Raw genomic sequence first — 21,469 nt, forward strand, 5'->3', positions numbered from 1 at the left:
TTGAAGGTTTCAACCCTCTGGGGTTAACTCCCATAGGGATATTCGTGCCCTGCTTTGAACAAGTTGGACATTGTTGAATTATGGCAGCAGCTTCTGCAGTAGTAAGTTTGAATTGCTGTGCCAATGCTTTAGCGTTTTGATGAAAATAACTATGACTATCCCATGGCTGGACAGTGAGGACTGAAGTTACAGCACTGTCAGCTTTGGCATTACCTTGTGATAAAATTCCAGGCAAATTACTATGACTACGAATATGAGCAACAAAACACACATTCACACGCTGCTCCAAACATCCTTGTAACAACAAAAGCAATCTTAAAATATCAGGTGATATTCCAGGAGACAAATAAGAACCTGCTACAAAGGGTAACAAATTATACACATACAATGAATCCACTATTAAATTAAAATCCTGATTGTGAAAATTTTGAAAAGCCAAAACTACAGCAGCAAGTTCTGCCTGCTGGGCAGACTTCTGCTCTGAAGTCACTTTTGTATGCCAAATTCCAGATTTATCTTTCCAAACACAAGCACCAAAAACTTTCCCTCCATCAGTAAAAACTGTAGGAGCATCTGATATAGGCTGAGTTACAAAAAGACTTGCTAAATTAATTCTGACTGATTTATACAAAGATAGCCTAGGATCGGCTGGAGGATGACAAGAAAACTTCCCTGGCCAAGAATGTACCAAAACCTGCAAAAACTCACTATTGCAAATCATCTGTTCCCAGGTAGCTAAAGCAAAAGGAACATAACATGTTACTGGTTCCATACCAGCAATAGCCTTGCAGCGCTGACGAGCACGATTAAAAATATCAGCAAGCTGTTCTGTGATACAATTTATGGATTTCGATGGTGTATGAGACAAATGAATCCATTCCAAAATCCTTAAAGCAGTTTTTTCTTTTACCTGAACTATCAATGCAGTAGCCCTTCGTTCTGAGATTAAAATCACTGATAATGGACAATCTAGCAAACATCTATCTGTCCATCTATGGCTTAAAACTTGTTCAATCAATGACAAAATCCCTTTTTGTTCTTCATTTAAGGTTATTATGTCAGATGCTTGTTTAGCACTAGCCAAAGCTTGAAACAAAGGACTTAATTGAAGAGTAGTTAAACCCAAATATGGCCTGATCCAATTTATATGACCCAAAAATTGTTGTAAACCCACTAAGGTTAAAGGATTAGGAAGAACAAATTCCAATTTCAAGGGTGTAATGTGACTCAGGAATAATTTATGACCTAAATAGGCAAAAGGATATTCTTTTTGCAATTTTTCAGGACTAACTATTAGGCCTTTCTCCTTTAGTATAGCAGTTAAAAGAATGACAGCAGAATTCATGGCATCATCAGAAACATTAGCAGCTATCAAAATATCATCCATATAATGATAAACCTTCCAATCCGGAATTTACTCCGAAAAGGTTGTAAAGCCCAATCCACAAACATTTGACACATTGTAGGACTATTTAACATTCCCTGCGGAAGGACAGTCCATGCATATCGCTTAGCGGGCTGCCCCTGATTTATACTCAAAATAGTAAAAGCAAACAAATCTACATCTTCAGGGTGCAAAGGAATGGAGAAGAAAGCATCTTGCAAATCTAACACTCTTATATTCCATCCATCAGGTATTAAATTAGGATTAGGCGTTCCACACTGAAGTGGACCCATTGGCTTTAATATAGAATTTATGCTCCTCAGATCATGTAAAAATCTGTATTTTCCAGATTTCTTTTTGATAACAAAAACTGGAGAATTATAAGGACTAGTGGTAGGCACTATATGTCCTTTTTCTAATTGTTGTTGAACCAATTCATGTAAATGAACTAATTTCTCACTAGTCAAAGGCCATTGGTCTATCCACACTGGCTCCTGTTGGAGTAGTTGTAATTTTAATAACTCCACAGGTGGGTGTTCAGTCATCATGAATGACAACCCTTGTATCAAACTGTTGCATCAAATCTCTGCCCCACAAGTTAACGTGAAGGCGCAGAACAATCGGCTGGACAAATGCAACAGCCCCTCCCTGCTGTGTTTTAACTCTAAGAATCTTCCTACTAACCCCGTGCGTCTTGAAGTCCTCCGACTCCTCGAACAGACGGTGTAGGATCTGTCGGCCACTCCCTAGGCCACTCACTTTCACTGATCACAGAGACATCTGCTCCAGTGTCCAGCACTCCAGTAAACTTTCTGCCTTCAACCAAAAGAGTTAATTTTGGTTTGTCATTTTGCCTAATACCTTGCATAATAGAAAACACACTAGACTCCTTAAACCTATCTGTAAATCCAAATCCACCCTGACGAATTCCATCTGACTCTCCCAAAGACATAGATGGCAAAACTATAAGCTGTGCAAAACAATCCCCTTTTTTCAAAGATTGAGGGACAGGTGAGTGAACCTGAATTTTGATCTGACCCTCATAATCCGAATCAATAACCCCAGGAACCACAAACAATTGACGCCTATGAGCCGATGATCTAGGAAGAAGAAGACCCACAGAAGCCGGAGGCAACGGACCATAGAAATCCGTTGACCCCAAACAAACTACATGCGGAAACCCCAATTCCAAATCCTCGGCTAATGGAAGATCAATTCCTGCTGAACCTTTAGTAGCTGTACTCTCTCTGGTGGTTCCAACCCTTCGGACATTACTTCACTCTTTAGAGTAGGGAGAATGCCCTGATCCCTGCTTCCTAGTTTTTTCCCTCCGAATGAAGTCTGCACTGATTTGCCCAATGGTATCCTTTCTTACATTTTGGGCACACTGATTTAGGACGAACACCCTGTCCCATTGATCTCTTATTCTGCTGACTTTGACCTCCTCCAGGAGCCCGACATTGCGCTTTAAAATGTCCAGGCTTCCCACAATTGAAACAATTCCCCTTTTGAGCATGTCCTGTTTGTAAAGCCAGAGCTAAAGTTTCCATGTTAAAAGACTGACTCCCTACCTTTCTACATGCATTAATCAAATCTGCGATTTCTTCTCTCCCCACTTGCTATAAGTGGATTTAAAATCTTTTTGCAATCTGTGTTAGCTTGTTCTACTGCTAACTTTAAAAGCAACTCTTTCTGGGCGAATTGATTATCAATTTGTCTTTCAATAGCCAATTTCAGTCTGCTAATGAAATTTTCATAGGATTCATTGTTCCCTTGTTTGATGTTAGTAAAGGTCTTCTCACCACCTTCGCCGTCAGGGAGAGACCCTATGGCTTGAAAAATTATTTGTGGGAGAAGAACGAACCCCTCATCAGGCATACCATCTCTCTGTTGTTCCACTGTTGTAAAATTACCAGCTCCGTAAAGCTGATCTGGGGTAACATTTGCTGTTCCCCTCTGGACTGCCAGCTGTCTCCATTTCTGATCTAACACCAAATATTGAGCTGGAGTTAAAATCATATTCAACAGAGCTTTCCAGTCAGCCGGAATCATTTTATTTCCATAACCAACTGCTTCTAACAATGCCTGAGTATATGGCGTTCTAACACCATATTCTTTTGCTGCTTGCTTAACTTCCCTCAAAATTCTGAGCTGTAAAGGCTTCCACTCCCGCCGCGGATTTAATGCAGCATCCATGACAATTTCTACTGGATTAAGTTGAACTTCTACTCCAAACTCCACCAAATCATCTCCTGATAATTCCCCTCTATTCTTTGCTTCTTGAATAGCTGCAGTAACTGCATCCACCTGAACCCTTAAAGGTAAACTCTTATCCTCTGACAAAGTATTGCTAGCGCCCGGACAGTCCCCCAGATTTATCTGGAGGTGCTGTCGGCGGCAACAAACGTACCGCATGGTAAAGCGGCAAACCTTCTTCGGGGGTGATAGGAGCGGTTGTTCATAAGTAGCTAATGCATCCATAATCACTCTCCAGGTTAACAAAATTGAAGAAGGGGCACGGGGTTCCTCGTGCAAAAATTTCCCTATCTTTTTCCAGGACTCTACTTTAATACTACCTCCCTCCGGATATGACTTAATATTTTTCCAAACATACTGTAGTAAATCCTCAATTTCTTTCTTTCCTACAGCACAACCCCTACTGCCAATTCCAAACCCAAAACTATTCCCAATGATCCCTCTCAATTCCCTGATGTGCTCTTTCTGAGCCTTCGAGAGATCTCCCCATACTCACGAAAAGAATCTATCTTCGTCCAGCAAAGAAGATGAGGGCCCAGTCGACGTCCGCGACGATGAGTATAGGATGCGGGAAACGTATAGCCTTCCAAGCTATCACGTCGGGGTCACCATTTATGGTGGTTTGACATTTGAATGAGACACAGGGAACTGTCTCTGAGAAAATGCCAACCCTGAGAGAACTCAGGTAGCAGTATTTATTGAGAAAAACACAAGCAAATTATACAGTATGCATATTCAGAAAACAATGACCTCAACAGGAGATTACTTCACCAGCATGAGAACACACAATCTTGGAAAGTCCCAGATGTTACCTTGCTAGGGTGAGATCATTCAGCCACGGAAAGTCTCATGGGAAAGTTTGGAAAGTCCCATGAGAAAGCACAACTGTGTATCTTGTACCTTGAACTTTCACCCATTTTCCTATTCCTTCTAAACTGGCAGAATCAAAACAGAATGAGGCACTCTGAGCAAAGATACTCCTACCCCCACCAAGAATGCCCACATCTTCCTAGACTTACTGCTAGTATACAAAGGCCTTACAGAAAATGATAAAATGATCAATAAAATATATTACCACACATGAAACTATTATTTTCCTTACCCCAAATTCCCCTTAAAATACATGTGGGCTATCTCAGTTTGAATATACTGAATATGGAACACATAACAAACATTACAAGTAGCCTTGGGGAAATGATTTTGAATTTGTATGTAATATATGTATACATATTTATAATTAACCTTTGGGTAATGAAAGCATGTTGTGAAAGTAAACAACACCATAATGTTTTCAAACTAACAAACAAACCCAAAACATTTAATTAGCCAGTACTGCATACTTGTAAGTGACAATGAATTGTTTTGAAAGACATATGCTTGGTAAATTAGCTAAAGATACAGAGAATATAGCATCTCCAATATTGGAGTTGTATCTAAATGATTTGACATTTATTTGACCACTTAGTGTTTCCAGAAAAAGCACTTATTATGCTTATTGACTGAATATTTGTATCAATCTAGGCAATGTCAACTTTGGTTTATATTTAATTCATAGAACTGTATTAAGGAGGAAGAACCAACTTTTTATTTGCTTAACTTTTTTTCCTATAGTTACCCCAGTTTCATTCATATTATTTTCCAAACCTAATGCTTCATCACATTGCTTTGCTATAGGGTGATAACAGTTGTCAAAAGGGGAACTTTTACTTAAGAACAGTTTTCCCAATGGTGGAATCCTTCAAATGTATTATGCGTCACTCTGCCAACCAATTTCTGAACATATCCAACAAAAATCCATAGCAAATGTTGGCAAATAATCAACAGGATGTTTGGCAACTAGCATATATTTATGACAATTGCAGTGTCACAGGGTCATGTGATCACTTTTTGCTGCCTTCTGACAAGCACGTATAATGGGGAAGCAAGATTCATTTAACAATCATGTTATTAACTTAACAATTGCAGTGATTCTCTTAACTGTGGCAAGAAGGGTCATAAAATGGGTCAAAACTCACTTAACAACTTTCTTGCTTAGCAATGGAAATTGGACTCAATTGTGGTTGTAAATCAGGGATGACCTATAGTAAATCACAGTCACATGACCACACAATGCTGCAAATAGTCATAAATGTGGACTGGTTACAACACAGTGACTGTGGTGTGTCTGTGTGTCTGTGTGTGTGTGTCTGTGTCTGTGTCCTAGCCTTCAGAACTTTGAATCCAGGACATAATTTGGACCCTTTTTGAGGATCTTTCATAACTTAAATTGGTCGCTAAGTGACCAGTCATAAATGAAGGATTATCTGTATTTAATGGAACCATTATGTTGCAACAAATAATAGAAACTATTAAATACGTTAAATTCAATAAGGTTTTTGGTCCATATAACTATCCTATAGATCAGTGATCGCCAACCAGTGGGCCGGGAACCAAGGTGGTCCACGAGAAAATTTTGGTGGTCTGCAGAGGAATGTCACCCTCAAAGCAATTAATCCAGGCTGTGCACAGGAACACAAGGCTGCGCCGCCCACATGGCCCGTGGGAACACAAGGCTTGCGTTGCTTGGATTGTGAACAACATGAGGTAGTGAGGGGAGTGGGGGAAAGGGTGGAGGGGTGGAACTTGCCCCACGGGCCCCATGGGCCTCGCGTGGCCACCGGGCTGCTTCTTTCCGCTTCTTTCTTCTGCTTTTGGCTGCATGCAAGGAAAGCAGCAAAAGTCTTTCTTTCTCTCCCCCAAACTCCACCAGAAATGAGTCTTTGGGACCCTGCAAGGCATCCTGCTCCAAAAGGCTGTGCCAGCACAACAAGTCCCACAAAGACTCATTTCTGGCAGAGTTTGGGGGAGAGAAAGAAAGGCTTCTGCTGCTTTCCTTGCAGGAAGCCAAAAGTCAGTCAGTCAGTCTCTCTCTCTCTCTCTCCCTCTCCCTCTCCCTGAGAATGGAGCTGGAGACGGTATCCTGCGATCCCAAATAAAGAATGATTGATCAGTAGGAAAATGAGGTGGGGAATTTTTCTGCAGACTTTTTTTGGGATTTTCCCAGGGTCTCTGGTTTGTGGAATTTAAAATTATGAGTTTGGTGGTCCCTGAGGTCCAAAAGGTTGGCGACCCCTGCTATAGATCAGAGGTCTCCAAATTGGCAACTTTAAGACTTGTGAACTTCAACTCCCAGAATGCTGGCTGAGGAATTCTGGGAGTTGAAGTCCACAAGTCTTAAAGTTGCCAAGTTTGGGGACCCCTGCTATAGATTAAAGGATTTGCTTATTTATTTATTTGTTTGGTCTGTGGAAGGAGCTTGGAACCTGTTCTAGCTATGTAATTGGGGGGAGGGGGTTGGTGTTAAAGTTGGTAACAAATCCCAGTCTGAAAAGAACTGAAATTGTTGGACAAAAAAATGGGGTTAAACATTGTTGCTCAATATCATTTTAGTAATCTGTATTTTAAACCATTGTCTAAAATTTTGTTTCAGTTAACACTTGATCTTACAAGTTAATCCTGGTGTGCCACCTTCAACAAAAGATTTAGTTTTATGTTTATTGGATGCTACAAACATATTCAATAAGAAATAGGTTTAACTTTCTGTATGTTAATAATGTAGTACTAGAAAGTGGATACTGACATATATTTTAGGCTTGTTTTATAATTATACGGTATACCATATATATATTAGTATGTATATATTTCTAATATTAATAAGTTTTAAAGGTTAGAATTCTACATATATTTATCTGATGCAAACATTCAAGTACGTATATATTTCTAATACATTTACAGTATATGAGTATATGCGGTGAACATAGCTGCCTTCATCGTTTATTTTTATTAATAAAGGAATTAACAAACTGAAGAACAAATCGCCATAGAATATTGAGACATCCCAGATACAGGTTTAACAAAATGCATCTGTTCTGAGTTGCTGGCACTGATGTAGTTTCAATATATTTCTTTTTAAGCATAGAGCAACAGTAAAATGTTTTGGAAAATATGAACTGTTCTGTATCAGAAAAGCTCTGGATTCCTCTATTTTGGAAAACAGAAACTGTTTTGTATCAGAAAAACATTGGTCTTCAGCAAGTAGTTTTGGAAAATAAATGTTTTCTGTCTGGTTTGTAGTTATAAACAACTTCTGGAAATAATACTAAACTTTTAGACTTATTGCTCTATATCTACCTAGCCAGTGGGATAAACTTAACCACACTTTGCATGACTTATGACCAGTGGTGTTTTGAAGTCCAGTCATACCAGTTCAGAACAGGTTTATTGTTATATGTTCTGTGAATTGGTTTAGAGCACAGCAGAGCTGTGACACCTAGTGAGTTGGTTAGTTGTTTGGTGGCTGGTGGCAATGGAGTTAACAGAGCCAGTTGTTATATATTTATCAACACACTACTGCTTATGGCCAGAACCTCGGTAATAACTGCTACAAGCCACTCTTATGTTCTATGTTTCAGCCTCTTGTCAATTCAGACTAGTTGCACTTCAGGTGCAAGCTTGACAGTGCTGATCAGAGAACCAAACTGGAAGCAGGTGTACAGTTTCATGGCAAAATGGCATTTGTGATGGCCTATGGCTCCTCAGGCTTCCTTAATGCCACCACAACAATCTGGAGCACATTTTTGAGGCAGGATGAACTGCCGCAAATCATAATTGCCCCGAAGAAGGATAATTTGGAGACATGGCACAAGGAAACAACAATGTGTCATTTTGTGGCTTTTGGCAATTACAAAATATTATTTAGCCTAGACTAGAGTGACATCCTACTACTATACACATCGTATGGCAGAGGTCAAAGAAAGTGTAAATTATAAGCTGGAAACTGTGACTGTGGATTGACATTGAGATTCTGTTTTCCCAAAGCAGTTTTATATCCCATCCTGCCAGCATTTGCTTTTTTTGAATGTTTAAATTATGAAATGTAAAAGAAACCTCTATTAGAAAGATAGGCCAACTGTTCTAGCTCTACGCCATGTTTGAATGAAGTAGTATTTTTCCTGACATAGAATTTCAGAAGCATTGTTTTGTCATCTTGAGACAGAAGTTTGCCTCTTGATGTCAATAATGTTTGTATTAACTGTAAAAGAAAGAAATTTAAATAACTTCTTGGGTGTTAAAGAGCAGTCCTGGAGGTATTATCTACCACAAAGATATTTAAGACATCAAAATGCTATCCCTGTTTGATATCAGACAAGTATGCAGTGTTTAAATTCTGGGTGTTGAAAAGAAAACTTAATTTTAGTGCTGAATAATTTTAAAAGATTTTCTGCATTTGAAGCTACTTCGTATTCTGCATCAAGAGAGAATCTTGCTAAGTACAAAGCAAAATATATCCAAGGCCCCCTTATCTGCACATGATAAATTACCATTGTTTAGGAAAAATACTCCAGGGGACTGGAGAATTTAATTAAATACATAAAGGTTATGAATATGCATGTAAATTAGACAAGGTTGAGCTAAAGTAGCTGTACTGTAACCGAAGGATTTTTTAAACCTTAAATAAGCTTTTTTTTAAAAAAAAAATCTGAGTATAAAAACCAGCAAGCATCCTTTTCTATTTTAGCCTTGATAACCTGATAACAAATAATAGCAAATCATTTGTTGACAGCCTGTAAAGATGGCACACTTGATCCTTTTTCTGTTATCCTGGCCCTAATGAATCTTGACAACAAACACTAGGGTAGAAATTGTGGTTACACTGACCCAGATAAAGGACCGGGAAAGCAGGGAGGAGGTGTTTTTATTGTGCCTGAAATAGAAGGGATAACACAAGCTAATTAAAGATTGGACAGATTTCTGCCTGCTTACATTCTGCGATTAGGCCATATGCAAACAACATGAATTTTATATTTAAACAATTACTGAAGACTTCATATTGCCTTTGCGTTGCGCTCTTAATAAAAGGACTAGCATAGTTAATGTTCTTATGGCTGTGGACAAAGTTTTCATAATGTTAAAGATGCCTTGACTATTGCTTTTATTTTAATTGAAAGCTTCCCCTGCCCCTTTGTTATTTGTACAAATAATATCACACCAAATTTCTATGTGTAAATGGTGTTGCAGCAGAGAATCTCAGAATATATATATTTTAGTGTATTTGTTGGAATTGAAAACTGGCCATTCTCTTTTAGACCTTGGGGACCTGAAAGTTAATTGCATGTCTGTTTTCCTTTTCACTGCATCCTAGTGAAATGTAATAGTTCTTCACTGACAAATAAATAGGATCATGAGAAATCCCTGATGCTGGTAACACTTGGGAATATATTTTACCTGATTACTTACTATTTCTTGAATGAAAAACATTGATCCATCTGATAACTTACAATATTGAATTATATTTTCGGTGACATCTCTTTCTTGTGTAGTATCAGAGACAGATATCTCAGGTGCCTCCTCTGAACAAATTTCTGAACTTTTTAACAGAATGATTTACCTTGGTTAGGTGTCATATTCATGTGTCTTGTTTTTAAATTCTGAGAAGTTTTTAGAAAATGACAAATTGTGTACTATATTTTTGGGTACATATTAAAGAAAAATAAAATAAAATTAGTGAAGCACCAGGCCTAGATACTTTCTGGCCTCTCGGTATGAAATGCTAGAAAAGAAACTAGCAGAACCACCTTTGAAAGTGATGAAATTTGAATAATAAAAAATAATACTTTTAACATGCTTTCAAAATTCTGAATAAAATTCTGTCCTTTGGTTGGGAAAATATTTTGGAGCTCAGTGCTAAACTGTTGTTAGAGCAGAAGGCTTGGAGAGAAAGAAAGAAAGAGAGAAAGAGAGAAAGGAGGGGAAATTTGCCTCCATCTCTATCCCATTGCTGACATTAATAAGCAGATTGACTCTACAGCTGGCAACACATAGGTATTTGTCCAATGTAGGCTGATTTCTTTGGTAAAGGAAAGACTCTTATTTCTTTAAAGCTAATCAGTCTTGTAAAGAAGGTATTTGCTTCCTGAGGATGAGGTTGGACATCTCTGGGAGAAGAGGTTTTAAGGTTTTCTTTCAATCTACTTCTATTGTTCCCCCTTCCATGATCCTTAAGAAACAGCTGAGCTATAACAAAGGAGGAGCTGTTTCTTCAGAAGATCATATTTCAAAGAGTTTCAGTTACTTCATATTGAATGGAAAAGTCAAAGAAGGATGCTTTACTCAAATTCCTTATTATGAAAGTGAAAAATAAGGGAATCTTATAGGAAGTGACATTTCAAGAAGCTCCAGGTGACTTGGCCATATTGGTATTTCATAAAGATTTGGGGATTCAGAGGAAGGTCTAAATCAAGATTTTGGTGGAGTTCAATGTGCCCAACTACCGATTTAATTAATAAAAAATAAGTGACATCCTATTTCTTTACACTAAAATTTTAGATATGACTTTAAGTTGCTCTTACAAGGCAAGAGTAAGGCTTGAAAATAAACATCAAGCTTCTTGGCCCAGAAAAGATTGTGTAGCAGTAGGAAGGCAACCTCTGTGTGTAAAAATGCAGTCATATTAATCTCTCCCCTCCCTTAAATACACGCTGTTCTCAAGGGAAAATGCTCTTTCATTACTGTAATGGATTATTGCTTACAGATCAGGCTCTGGATTATATTTCTTTTTGACAGTGTATTGCTTTATATAAATTTGCCTTTTTCTGCCAAGATCACAACTTGTGTTTTCAGACTTTCCATATTAAAGTGGTGACAAAGAAAAGCTGCTAAGTAAAGAACAAAACAAAACTTGATTATAAAATCCTACTGAAAGTTATTGTTTAGTAGAATAGAACAAATAATTATAAATATTAGAGAGGCATAAATGCTTTTAGAAATGAATCACTTTAAATATTTGTGTAATGCATGTACTGCATAGCCTTTAGTTATGTCCTTTACGTTATGCATATCAAATATAAATTTTCTATCAGTTATTGTTGTGTTCTCAGATAATGCAGAACCATACAGTTTGAACTTATGTTACAATCAAGATACCGTTGTCACCAGCCTTCGTCTCCTTCATCTCCATTATCTTTGCAATATCTCACTAATGTATTGTAAATTTGAGGAAAATATATTGTCTGATATTATATATATATTCAGTATTTCTTTTGTTCTAGGTAATTGAGCTCCTGTTAACAGGAATCTGGTAGATGTTGACTATGATGAAATCAGATTATACCTTTCATCAAATGCTACTAGAGAGATGTATATGGGGAAGAAGTTGCAATACTTAAAGAGAATGGACTACTCTGTTTCTCCAACAATACGACCTTCCCCAATAGGAAGTCCCAGCATGTTTTATAGGCATGAAATGAAATTAAGCCCCTCCCCCCAAATTAAGACCTATATTAAAACATGCGAAATGGGGGAGAAATGGCGGGGGGGGGCTTGCTGTTAGGAAGTACTTTTGTTGCACACCCGGATATGGTGCTGCCTGCGTTGACCCTGATACAAAGTGCCCCACCAACGCCGAGGTCAACATCCAAGCCGTCGCCGCCCGCCCTAAGATGCAAGGGGGGGGAATTAAGTCACCCCCGAAAAGACGGCCTAGCCGTTTTTTCGGGGCTCAAAAAAAAAATAAGACCCGGCCTTATTATATGAGAAACACGGTATTTGTTGATGAACAATGACCTTCGAAATTTATTCCTACAATAAATCAGTATATTTGACTGAATATATACAATTGAATAAATAACAGTGTAATCTAAGATAATTTTACACCTTAATTTCATATCTTGGCTTGTTTAAAAGCCATTAATAATTGCTTTCTGGTGATAATGTAAAATTGATTGATGTTATCTTTTTGGTGTGTTTCCCACTCGTGCCAAAAGAACAACAAAGGTGAAGCAAATTATATTATTCATATTCTGGTTTACATACCAGACTATTATATGTACCTGATTAAGGAGAATATGGAAATAGGACAGGTAATCCTTTTGACTTAGTTTTGATAGAAACTAAAACTCTTCAGTTTTTCTCCAGGGACAAAGGAGAAGCATGTTTAAAATTATATGCATCAACCTTTTCACAGAACAGTGAATAATCCTGATTTATCTATAATCCTGACATGCACATTGCAGACAAAAATGCCTTTGATAATGAAATAAACCCAGGATTCTTAGGAATCAACATTTTGTGTTGCATTGTGCATTATGAACACATAAGAATCCAATGATTTATTCATTCTTTGTGTCTATGGAACAAATTGTATGAGGTCACATGAACTACATCTTAAAACTTTAGCAGCCAAAAAACATAAAACAGCTTTGACTTCTTATATAGAGAATAGAGATCTAAGAATAGCATCTACCATTTTGTTATGAAAATGCATTTCATGTGACATGCTAATGAACCAAACTTTCAATTCCCTTCTGCTTTTACTTTGATAAGGATTTATCTGTGATTTATCTGTGACTATTATTGTAACTGTTCCAACTTAATATTTTAATTTTGCTGCTGAGGAGCCACTGAACAATTAATAATTTATTATCAAGGAAAGCTGATTATTTTTTAGTAAATGAGAGTGATACATGTAAACTAGTAGATCAGTTTGTCTGGTAATATTACACTAATAACTAGAGCATACAAAACATTTGCTAGACCAATACTTGAATACAGCTCATCAGTCTGGAACCCACATTACGTATCTGATATTAACACAGTTGAGAAAGTCCAGAAATACTTCACAAGAAGAGTTCTCCATTCCTCTACTCATTGCAGAATACCTTATGCCACCAGACTCGAAATTCTAGACCTAGAAAATCTAGAACTACGCTGCCTTCGGTCCAATCTAAGTATAGTATATAAAATCATACATTGCAATATCCTACCTGTCAATGAATACTTCAGCTTCAACCATAACAACACAAGAGCAAACAATAGATACAAACTCAAGGTTAATCGCAACAAACTTGATTGCAGGAAATATGACTTCAGCAACAGAGTGGTCAATATCTGGAATACTCTACCTGACTCTGTGGTTTTTTTCCCCAAACCCCAAAAACTTTAACCTTAGACTGTCTATTATTGACCTCACCCCTTTCCTAAGAGGTCTGTAGGGGGCGTGCATAAGCGCACCAATGTGCCTACTGTCCCTGTCCTATTGTTTCTTTTATATATTTTTTATTTTTCTTATATGTATCCATGTATTCATAACTATGTTTTTACTTATACCTATTATCTTGTAAGCAATTAACAAATAAAAAAAAAAAGTATTGAGGTTCAGATTGACCTCCATCTTCCAGCAAAGGGAATCATAAGAGCATTCAGGTCTGTTGGATGAAAGGATACCAACCTGATTTGGAGTAGTGTCAGTGTAAAAATTACTCATCACTAATTAAAATGTGTGGAGACAAAGTACCAATACCCATGGAAATTCTTTTTTAAAAAACTAATTCTTTCTACAATTGATCCTAAAAGACTTAATGGGTGGATACTGGAGCCTCTCCTTAGCATTGAATTTGTTGTGTATTTATAGATAATTAAATATTTGTACAGGATAATAATTGAAATTGATGACTTCTACTTGTATTTAAGGAATATTCCTCACTTTATGATTTTGAATTCATAAATTGGCACTAAGCTGTAGCTTAATAGTTAATTATTTTAGATACTTTGGAGAAATATGGAAAATCCTTTTGATATAAAACAGTATTTATTTAGGTTTTTAAAGACCCTGTGGTTGAATTTGAAGTAGTATGTTCAGTATTTATAGACTGAAGATTTTTCCTGTGCCGAACAACATTTAGAGAAGTCCTTTAGAAAAGCAGCAGGAAAGAAACATGTAACCTTTCTTTCTTTAGACCAGGTTCCCCTGCTTAGCTGTGACTATAACACTGTTTGCAACAGAAATCAGTGTTGCCTTCTTAATTACTAGAAAATATAAAAATAAACCCAGACTGCTGCAACAACTATTATCTGAGTGTAGTAGATGTAAACCAATGTCACTATTTTAAAATCTAAACAGCAAAATTAATTAGCAGCAAACACAGCTGACATTTTGTTCCTCTGGAACCATGTAATAGGCTGCAATCTCCAGTGGGATCATTTATCAAATTCTTTTGATTACATCAGCACAAAGACATCTCAGAGGCTAGTAAAAAAAAAATCTTCATTTTGCTTTGCATATAGAAATAGAGTAGCTAGCAACCTTGGCTGATTTTGAAGAAAGCTAAGCAGGGTGAGATCTGGTTAGTGCCACCTGGAAATCTATGTAGGCTATATTGGCAAATTGGGGGGGAAACATAGAAGACAAAGAGCAAATTGTTTATGAAAATGTTTCATGGAAGCAATTATGGAGACACCAGGAGTCAAACATGACTTGAAGGAATTTTTACTTCAAAAATCATTCATCCTTTCTGAAACTCATACAGAACCAATTTCAATAACAATTCAATTAAGACAACTGGCTTTGGATTGAATAAACTTAATTTGAACATACTATTTTAAACTAAGTCCTTGTTTCTTTCCCCCAGTTTTTTTTTGAATGTCTAATGTATGAATGCAACAAATGCAATAAACAGTTTTGGAATCACATGCATTATATAAATATATTCCCCAGGGATCCAAAATAAGATGCCAAGTCCCTAAATAATGTATCCTTTCTAAACATTTGCTGTTTTGGGGCCTATTTAGAGAACAGGTATTCAAACCCTCTGAAACGTTGACAAATTTAGGATCCAGTTATACTAAACGGATATCTTCATTTCCAGATAAACATATTTGGTTATTGGCTATTGATAAATGGTTAAGCCAAGATTGTCTGTCAGCAATTGCTTCTTTCGCTTCTCAGGCTTGTGTTACCAATGATAGGTGTATGGCAACTTACCATGGCTAACTTGCCACAGTCAACTCGCCATGGCCAACTCGCCACAGTCAACTTGCTGCAGCCAACTCACTGCGGCCAATTAATCGTGGGACAACTCGCCATACCAATTCACTGCAGGACAATTCACCGTAGGACAAGAGTTACACTAATATAGAAGAAATAGTGGAATAGAATCATTAAAGAAAGCATGCCAAAGGAGGGACAAAATGAAATATGAATGGCAATTTTTAAAAAATAATTAAAAATTATTTTAAATAATTGAATTGTTGAATTTCAATTCAATTCAATTGTTGAATTGTCCTCAAGCAAGTAGTCCTGTGGCCATGTCAAACTGTCCTGTGGCCGTGTCGAGTTGTCCTATGGCAGTGATGAGTTGCCTACGGTGAATTGGCCGTGGTGAGTTGGCCATGGTGAGTTGGATGTGGCAAGTTGTCCCATTCCGACCAGTGACAGTATCTTTTTTGCCTTTTATCAGCCTCTTTTTCAGTATTTTCAAGCATCAGAATCTTCTCTAATGATTTTTGTCTTTGCATTATGTATCCAAAATATTGAAGCCTTAGCTTAATTATATTTGACTTTTAGTTTTCAGAAACCTATAGACATGGCATCTTTTATATTCTCCAGGATTTCTTAGAAATAGCTTAAACTTGACAGGACTGTGTGTATAATATATGTCTTATTATGTTGTAACAACTGAAAGCAATAAGACACACCAATAGCAAATTTCTTTTCTTCATGAGTTTCTGACTTTCAAGCATATTTTAGACTATTTCTAGATTTAAAACTTGCATTGTTTTTTAGCTGGGGAATTTTGTTTTTCTATCTTTTCATACAAATCAAATCAGTTCATGTTGATTTCTTTGGTAAATTGTCTTCTGGCTTATAAATGTACTTTTAAATAAGATTAGGATGTTTTATGGATATTGCCCATATGAGTGCCATTCAGTCTTCATAGCTGCCATGCCAATCTGTCTTGGTAGCTGCCATGCCATTCTTATTCTCATAAGAATTAGCTAGCTCAAAATCAGGAGAAAGGAGAAAATATGTGCTGGCTTTATCTGTTTATTAAAAAAAAAAAAACACATATACCCCAAGTTCTAGTTCTCTGGACATGGAAAAATCATAAAACATAAATGAACTTTGTTGAATAAAAATATTGACTATACATGGTCTTGTTTGCACTCCAATGCTTTGGGGTCCAGAAATTTCAAGAGCAATTCAGGGGTCTTCAAACTTGACACTTTAAGACTTGTCGACTTCAACTCCCAAAATTCCTTCTCCAGTCATGTTAGCTCAGGAATTCTGGGAGTTGAAGTCCACAGTTCTTAAACTTGCCAAGTTTGAAAACCCTTAAGTGTTCTATTTAAATGGGCAGTTTCCCATTTGCTTTTTTTTTTTTTAAACAAAAGCATCTTTTTAAAAAGTCAAGGAGGCTTTGCACCAAAGAGAAGTATAGCAGACTGATTGGTGTCCAAAAGGTACTAACTATATTGACTTTCTCTAGGGTAAGCTAAAATGACTCTCATCCCAACATGTGGTGTAAATCCTATTGCCTTCCCAGAAGCTGTTATGCATTTTTATCATGAGACTCCCCACTTGCTTCAAGGATTTACGAGTTTGAATGTTGTAAAGCTTCTTTTGCCCAGTTGGTCCAAGCCTATTTTTAAAATTTTAGCAAGTCTTTTTTAAACAACATCACTTATCTACTTATCTCATTAAGTTTATCTGAAACCTTAATTAAGTATGCAAAAGGACTTCTTGGAGATGGGGAGGAGTGCTCACTGCTTCTGTCAGTGGGTGTCTACTCAAAAATAGTTACTGGGTTCATTACTAATTAATTGTCCAATTGAATCCTACTCTTATCCTGTATCTAATTTGTGCCATTGTTCTTTAAAGTGCTTGCATATGCAGAAAAAAAGTGAAATTAACACACATAGATTATAGAAAGAAAAGGGGAAGGAGAGAGAAGAAAAGAACAGGGGAAATCAAATCACCGTTCATCCCTACTAAGCTTATGAGCTTTACCAAAATCCACAGAAAAACCCTCAGGCCTCTCTCAAGCATGCCAATGTAATTTTCTATCCAGGCAATACTATCTCTTCTTAAAGTTCATTTAAAGATGAATGCATATTAGAACCAGGAGATAATGTTATAATAGAAGACTAAAGTAATACACAGCCTGGGAGATAGTAAGGGGATGGGGAATGACCATATAACTCTCAGAATTTAAATGGAAGTAAAAGATAATGAAGTAAGGGGAGTTGTAAACAGCATTGTTTGGGGCCTCTTCAAACATCTACTGTATTTGCTTGCTGGCTGAGGTTTTTGCAAAGCAGAGAGTAGGAGCAATTTATGGATATTCACTTGAGCTGAAATCAGATTGTGAAGGGGTGGGGGGAGGTGGGAGATCTACAAGCTGAAGCAGCCAATCTGGGATAATGTCTGAGAGAATTTCCTCTAATCCAGGAGTATAAAAAAGAGGCCAGTGTAATTTCTGGGAGGAGAATCTCTTAAACCGACTGCCTGTCCTTTGTTGATTTTATTAGGTCTCCTGTGTTGGAAGAAACAAACATATTGCTATTCTAAGGGTTTTCTCCACTAATGATGTTAAGTGCTATCCTCCCGTCTTTGAGTCAGCACAAAATAATACCTATATAAAATGTTCTGCTGCCATTGCCTTTCTGTATATGTTCCAAACTACTGTTGAATGGCATTGTCCTGAATTGTGAGCATGCCAATTTATGATAGGCGGAGTGATTGGTTTTCTCTTTTGATTTTGCTGCTATCTTGTCCTCCTTTAGCATGTCACTAACTGGCTGGGAAAAAACCCCACCATTAACAGCACTGCAAAACAAGAATGAGGTAGGACAACTCAGTTAAACATCCCTCATCTTCTGAACACTGCAAAACAGAAAAATGGGGCTGCTATATCTAATGTCAAAGATAATTTCACAATGCTTTGAGATAACACAAAAAACATTCCCATTCTTATTAACAAAAACACCCTGTGGAGGTTAATGTCCTCTCCTCTGTCTTGTTGGAAGCCTGGAGAGAAATTGATGTCAAAAGTGGTAAGTGATGGGCATTAAAGAAACAAATTGCTAATGGAGAGAACAAATGCTGGAAGAAAAATAAATGGATGCTCTGGAAGTTGGCCAGAAGAGAATACCTTTCAGCATTAGCCAAATATTGTTGTATCACATCCACAATTAATCAGCCGGTCCTACCTCCAAAATAATATACCACCAAGCTTTACAGATTTTACACCCTTTGAAGATGTAGTAGGATAGTGTTGGCTTAAGGGAAGAATTGTACTTTAAACCAGACTGGGGCAATATCATGAGCATGGCAAGTCCATACTTGCTACAGTTTTGAGAGGTGCAAATTCTAATGGGTTGGAGAAGCTGTTGAGATTTTGGAAATGAAAAAAAAAAGGTGCACAAGTTTGTCCATGCTATAGCATCTTGGATATTTCCAGGGAGTCTCCTTAAAATGATTATAGGACAATATGGGCCTTGAAAAGGTCACAGGACTGTTATTTAACCTGAACCTTTGATTTCAGAAAAGCTGTATGCTACCACAGTATACACTGCGGTTATCATTGTAGACTATAGCTCATTTTCTTGTTCAAGAATCAACATTAAGTCTACTCTATAGATAACATTCCTACTTAGAGGTGAACATTTCTTCTCAAACCATTATTAGAGGGAACAAAAAGGCATTCAAACTCTTTGTCACATGAGCGCAGGTGGCTCTGAGTAAACAAATCAGAGTGAATACTGACTGCTTTTTACCTACAGTAGCATCTTACCAAGTTCCTGTGAATGTATAAGACAAAAGTTTTCTATACAGTGAACAGGTGATTCTGTAGCATGTGTGCTGTGAACAAGATCATAATATCAGCCTGTCCTTTCTTTGAAAACATATCATTTTATTTGTGTGTTTGGTACCAAAGCATTATTACTATTCACCAGTTTAGCTCTTTTTTATTTTTTTTCCCTTCGCTTCTAAACATTTCATTGATGATGTAAACTCTTTTGGATGAAAATAACTGAGTTGCCAGCAACCATTTGAATTTTGTATATTTAGTAGAGAATGCACTCAGCCTCACATCTGGCTAACTATGGCACAAGGATGCCTTACTAATTCTTTTAAAAAGATACCCACGATACTGGCTTTGTCTCATCCCCTGCCTGCCCTCTGAGAAGGCAGCCTTATTTTATCTTTAGCCCTTCCATTTTAAAACCGTGCTTCTTCTCTTCTTACAAGTTTTGCTGTGCAAACAATCTATAGTATGGTACATACCTCACAGATGGAGGAGCTGATCACATTGTTGGGCTGGGACTTGCCTAGCTATTGTTCGTTGCTTTAAAAAACTGCAAGTACAAGTTTTCCCACTGGCCCTTCATGGCCATTTTTGCTGGATCGGCTGAAGAGACTAGTTATCTGGCTCCCGCAGAAACAGTTACTGTCATAGGCCTAACAGGTGTTTTGTGTTACATGGACTGATTGTAAATACAGGTATATCACTGTTTTAAAGTAAAGGTACACACTCCACTTTTACCTGTGTAAACGTAAAAAAAAAAAAGGTAAAGGAGTCCCTACTGATTTTATAGGTAGTCCTTGATGTACAGCCACAATTGAGCAAATTTCTGTTCTGTTGTTAAGTAAGACATTTGTTCAGTCAGTTTTTTCCCATTTTATGACTCCTCTTGCCACAGTTGTTAAGTGAATCACTGCAGTTGTTAAGTTACTGACGTGGTTGTTATGCAAATCTGACTTCCCCATTGACTTGCTTTGTCAGAAGGTCGCAAAAGGGGATCACATGACCTTGGAACACTGCAACTGTCATAAATATGAATTAGTTGCCAAGCATATTGGACTTTTGATCACATGACCACATGGATGCTGTAAGTATGAAAAATGGTCATAAGCCACTTTTTTCAGTTCTGTTGTAACTTTGTAAGGTCACTAAATGAACCGTTGTAAGTTGAGGACTACCTGTACTCCATTAGTCTTTGCTGACTATAGGGGGCAGTACTCATCTCCATTTTATATATATGTGTGTGTGTATGTGTATAAAACGGAGATGAGCACTGCCCCTATAGTGTGTGTGTATATATATGTGTGTATGTATGTGTGTGTGTATATGTGTATGTATATGTATGTGTTCTATCTCATCTTTCTTCTTTCCAAAAGATGAAAGAGTACAAACTCACACAAACACAGGCAGGCAAGCTGGCTCGGACTTCACAGAATTAATTCTTTGGAACTGATAATGTCCTTGGCATTCCAACACGCTCTGCCTGCCAAGTCCGAACTGATAACAAGTAAAAAGCTACTCCCAGAAAATTACAAGGCAGACCATAAGAATCATTCACAAAGAAAACCTGAAGCAAGATTAAACTTTGTCCCGTACAAAGTTCCAGATGACAACACACCCACTTTTATCCCCTGTGGGATGTGGCTCAATGACTCAGCTCACTCTCTGACCCTCCCACGCCTCCTACGTTGCTGCTCACGTTTCTTCCTACAATGCTGCTTAGGATCAAGCCAATATTCTTCCTCTTGACTCCCTGTCAGGGGCTGCTCCGATATGCCTTCCTCCTGATTAATCTCAGGCTGTTCCTCTCGGTTGTCTGATGAAACCTGAGGCATTATCAGGGAGGAAGGCATTGCCAGAGAGGCAGGTTCTGGGGAGGAAGGCATTCCCAGTTCCTCCTCCTCATCTTCCGAGTCCTCTTCCTCTAACAGCATAGGCTCGGGAATCGGAGCCACACCATGTATGTATATATACACTGCTTAGAAAAATAAAGGGAACACTTAAACAACACAATGTAACTCCAAGTCAATCACACTTCTGTGAAATCAAACTGCCCACTTAGGTAGCAACACTGATTGACAATCAATTTCACATGCTGTTGTGCAAATGGAATAGACGACAGGTGGAAAGCATAGGCAGTTAGCAAGACATCCCCAGTAAAGGAGTGGTTTTGCAGGTGGTGACCACAGACCACTTCTCAGTTCCTATG

The 21,469-nt window shown here is 37.6% G+C and overlaps 1 protein-coding gene across 1 annotated transcript in view; it reads left to right on the forward strand.

Moving 5' to 3' along the window:
- The window catches only part of ZSWIM5 (zinc finger SWIM-type containing 5), a 144,630-nt gene that overhangs the window by 27,980 nt on the left and 95,181 nt on the right, over positions 1–21,469 (forward strand). The gene's annotated exons all lie outside the window — the stretch shown is intronic.

Source organism: Notechis scutatus, chromosome 3 (genome assembly GCF_049901735.1).
Source record: "Notechis scutatus isolate UNSWTSFEM ecotype Mainland chromosome 3, rNotScu1.2, whole genome shotgun sequence".
Classification (NCBI taxonomy): domain Eukaryota; kingdom Metazoa; phylum Chordata; class Lepidosauria; order Squamata; family Elapidae; genus Notechis; species Notechis scutatus.